The sequence below is a fragment of the Nelumbo lutea genome, chromosome 2 (genome assembly GCF_056320005.1).
Source record: "Nelumbo lutea isolate HS-2025 chromosome 2, American lotus-T2T, whole genome shotgun sequence".
Classification (NCBI taxonomy): Eukaryota; Viridiplantae; Streptophyta; class Magnoliopsida; order Proteales; family Nelumbonaceae; genus Nelumbo; species Nelumbo lutea.
This window is the reverse complement of record NC_142685.1, coordinates 77,251,550-77,255,831: the sequence shown is the minus strand read 5'-3', so window position 1 is coordinate 77,255,831 and position 4,282 is coordinate 77,251,550.

Sequence of the window (4,282 nt, the reverse complement as noted above, 5' to 3'; positions counted from 1 at the left end):
ATTAGGGTTGATCAATTTGGTCCATATAGCTTTATCTGCGAAGTTGGCTTTTTGCAGTTTTAACAATTTAAAACTAGGCCTTTACAGGTAGGGCCAAATTAAACATTCAATTAATTATCAATCCTTAGGCCCATTAGTGGAAGAATTAGGGCTGACATTCATCCTTGATCTTACCCTAGATTCGGTCCAACTAGTTTGGACCAATCTGGTTCGAATGGGTCTAGGGTTTGATCTTTAATTAAAGATTTAATTCAAGAAATTAATCTAAAATTAAATACTAATAAAAGAAAATCAAGAATCAGTCAGAAAGGGTTATTCGCACAATCCATCTAGCAAAACAAAGGTTAGATCACAATTTGCAGTTTAATAAATTGCAAATCGCAGATAGCGATTTTCCCATCTACGAAATCTCCTTCCTTGCGCCGCCACCATCTTCGATCCAAAATTAAAATAAATAAAAAACCTAATTTCCATTATAATTACATCAGATCAAATGCCTATACATTCAGTCTAAAAAAAAAAATTATTTTATAGACCAAATGTAATCAAGAAACTACAAAATCGCAGGTTCCATGAGCCAATCAAGATTTCGATCTCCATGTGTACGAACAACCCAAAAATCAAGAAAATTATAAAGAACAATTATAAATAATAATCAGATTTATAAAATTTAATTTTAGAATAATCGCCCATCAGCTAGAAACAAATTTTCCAGAAAAAACCTTATATCTCCATAAATCGAGTAGAACACCTTCTGCCCATTTTCGCAGGTTCATATTTGATCCAATTCGTTTCAAGATTTGAACCTGGCTCTGATACTACTGAAGGGATGATATATCCATCATATGGACACCTGAATCTTGCAGAATAGAATGGGCGAATTTCAAAAATTTCTCTCCATCCTACTGGGAATCGTATTCCTCATTTTAGAAAAATCATATTTTTCAAGGATCAATCTTGAACCAAGAACCAAACCAGATCTGAACCAAAGCAATAGGAGAAGGATATACCTGATACGGAGAAATAGTATCTCCCAATGGAGGTGTTCATGCCCAAGGAAGGAACCAAAAACTGCTCCCACTGAAAATGGCACAGTGCAAGATGGAGCAGAATCAATAGCGTTCTTCAAAAGAACCAGATCCTTCGCAAGATTCAGGTGGACGACACGTGAGCACTACTTCCAATCAGCCCTTTCACAAAGGACTGATATCATGATCCAATCTTGATCACTCCCACTGAGAATAGGAGATCAAACTGGTAGATATGGCGGCGGCAGGAAGGAGGCGGCAAGAAAGAATTTAGTGCAGTGATGCTGAATTCTCTCTTCTGTGTTTTCAGCTCTGAAGAGGATGTGAATATGAATGTCTTCTTAAGGCTGCTGCCCCCTCCTCCTTTCATAAGATTAAAGGGATCAGCTCCTAATCACATTAGGAGTTACTGATCCAAATCATATTTGGATCAGAATTCCCTTTAAGTGATAAGGGTAAACCCTTATCTTATTTGCAGATTAGATCAACTCCCACCTAATCCTATTAGGTGGTTTCCAGATCTGAATCACATTCAGGTCTGGACTCTCTAAGTGGATAGGGTTAAGACCCAATCCAATCTACTAATCTAATCTCAAAATTCGCTCCTTATTTAACTGATCAAATCGGCCCAGTTCAAAATGGGTTTTAGGCCCAATAAGGTTATGTGCTCACTTATCCTTTCAAACTACTGCCCAGTTGGGATTCCTTGTATGGCGTGGGACCCAAACATTGATCTACACATCAGCCACATGGGTTCAGCCCAGCCTTTGTTATAAGGCCCGGCTGAATATATTATTATGGATAGTGCACCCCCTGAAACTCATCACATGGACTATATGGGCCCAACACTTACCCAAAGTGGTTCCTGGGCCAAGCCACCTTGTAACACACAGGGACTGTGGGCAGATGCAAGATTATCCCATCAATATTTCCCTCAGTGGCCTTACACTTAACCTCTCAACCCATAATGATCAAGCACTGCCCGACAAGAGAGGACCTCTCCCTTGGCTGCAAGGAATAGTGCTACACTCTCTACTCACATGGATCCCGGGAATTAAAACCTTTTGCAAATTAGAAACCATAATATATATGCTTTTATATCTCATATAAAATATATTTTGCAAAACAAATCTCAACGATTGAAATCGGTTGCCGACAGTCTTGGTTTCCATTAGAGAGAATGCATCCTCAATCATTACCTTTGTCTAACAAAGGGGCTGATCTTGTCACTATGATTACCCACTCAGATGAATTCTAAGACTGCCCCAACATACCCAGGTTTTGACCCTCGCTAAGGATCTCACTGATTGGCATATCAAAGACAGCCCCGACACCTAGTGCAGTATCATAATCGAGTCTAGGGGTCAAGTATAACTTTCCGGCTTTGCCCATCAATCTCCAAGGTCCAAGGCAATACTGTAAATCTGGTCTGCTTCAAAGATTCAATTAATCCTACACTGCATGTATCTCAGCTCTCACCCTGGTGGTAGAGACAGGCCACCCCAACCGACTTGGCGGCACATCAGTGTAACCTTATCAGGATAGGTCTCCCCAGACCGACCCACTGGCTGTGAACATTCTAAACCAACACAAGTCTCATAAGTGTCTGGTTTTAAGGGTATTACACAAAAACACACCACAGGAACATGAATCAAATATGTACTTTATTCATTTACAATAAATGTCATAAGTACATCAAACAGATTGGAGCTAAGGGCATACAAAACTGTCTAACATTAGACAGTTTTGTATGCCCTTAGCTTCAATCAAAATTGATGTACTTTATGAATTTATTGTAAATGAATAAAAGTGCATATTTGATTCATGTTCCCTTGGTATGTTTCTGTGTAATACCCTTAAACTGGACACTTATTGAGACTCGTGTTAGTTTAGAATGTTCACAGCCAGTGGGTCGGTCTGGGGAGACCTATCCTGACAAGGCTAACACTGTGGTGCCACCAAGTCGGTTGGGGTGGCTTGTCTCAGCTACCAGGGTGAGACCCTAGGCACATACAGTGTGGGATTAATTGAATCTTTGAACTGGACCAGATTTCCAGTATTGCCCAGGACCTTGGAGATTGATGGGCAAAACTGGAAAGTTACACCCGACCCCTAGACTCGATTATGATATTGCATTAGGTGTCGGATCGGGCTGTCTTTGATGTACCAATCAGTGAGATCCTTAGCAGCGATCAAAAACCTGGGCATGTTGGGACAATCCGAGAATTCATCTGAGTGGGTGATCATAGTGACAGGATCAGCCCCTTTGTTGGACAAAGGTAATGATCGGGGATGCACTCTCGCTGTTGGAAACCAAGACTGCCAGCAGCCGATTTCAACCGTTGAGATTTGTTTTGCAAAGTATATTTTATATGAGATATAAAAGTATATATATTATGGTTTCTAAAATGTTTGCAAAAAGGTTTTAATTCCCGGGATCCATATAAGTGGAGAGTGCAACACTGTTCCTTGCAGCCGAGGGAGAGGTCCTCTCTTGTCGGGCAGTGTATGATCATTAAGGGCTGAGAGGTTAAGTGTAAGACCATTGAGGATAATACCTGATGGGCTAATCTTGCATCTGCCCATAGTCCCTGGGTGTTACAAGGTGGCTTGGCCCAGGGACCACTTAGGGTAAGTGTTGGGCTCATAGAGCCCATTCGATGGGTTTCAGGGGGTGCACTGTCTTTAACAGTGTATTCGACCAGGCCTTGTAACAAAAGCTGGGCCGAACCCATGTGGTTAACAAAAGAAGGAGGGGGCGGCAGCCTTTAGGAGATATACATCAGATCCTCTTTAGTGCTGAAATCAAGAAGAGAGAATTCTGCACCCTGCGAATACTCTCTTGCCGCCTCCCTGTTCTTGCCGCCCTGTTTGCCAATTCGATCTCCAGTTGTGGGAGAAGTCAAGATTGGATCTTGACATCAGTTCTTTGAGAAAGGATTGAAAGGAAGTTGTGCTCACATACCATTCTACTGATTTTTGCGAAGGACAGAGTTCTTGGGGAAGAACACTGCTGATTCTACTCCATCCTGCACTGCGCCATCTTCAGTGGTTCAGTTTAAGGTTCAAGAATGATCCTTGAAAATATGATTTTCTAAATAGGGAATGTGATTCACAGTTGAAGGGAGAGAAAAATTTTTGAAATTCGCTGCCTTATTCCGCAATCTTTGGGCGTCCATGGGATGGATCTCTCATCCCTTCAACACCGTCATGGATGGACTCCATCATCGACTTCCTACTGGCAGAATGACTGC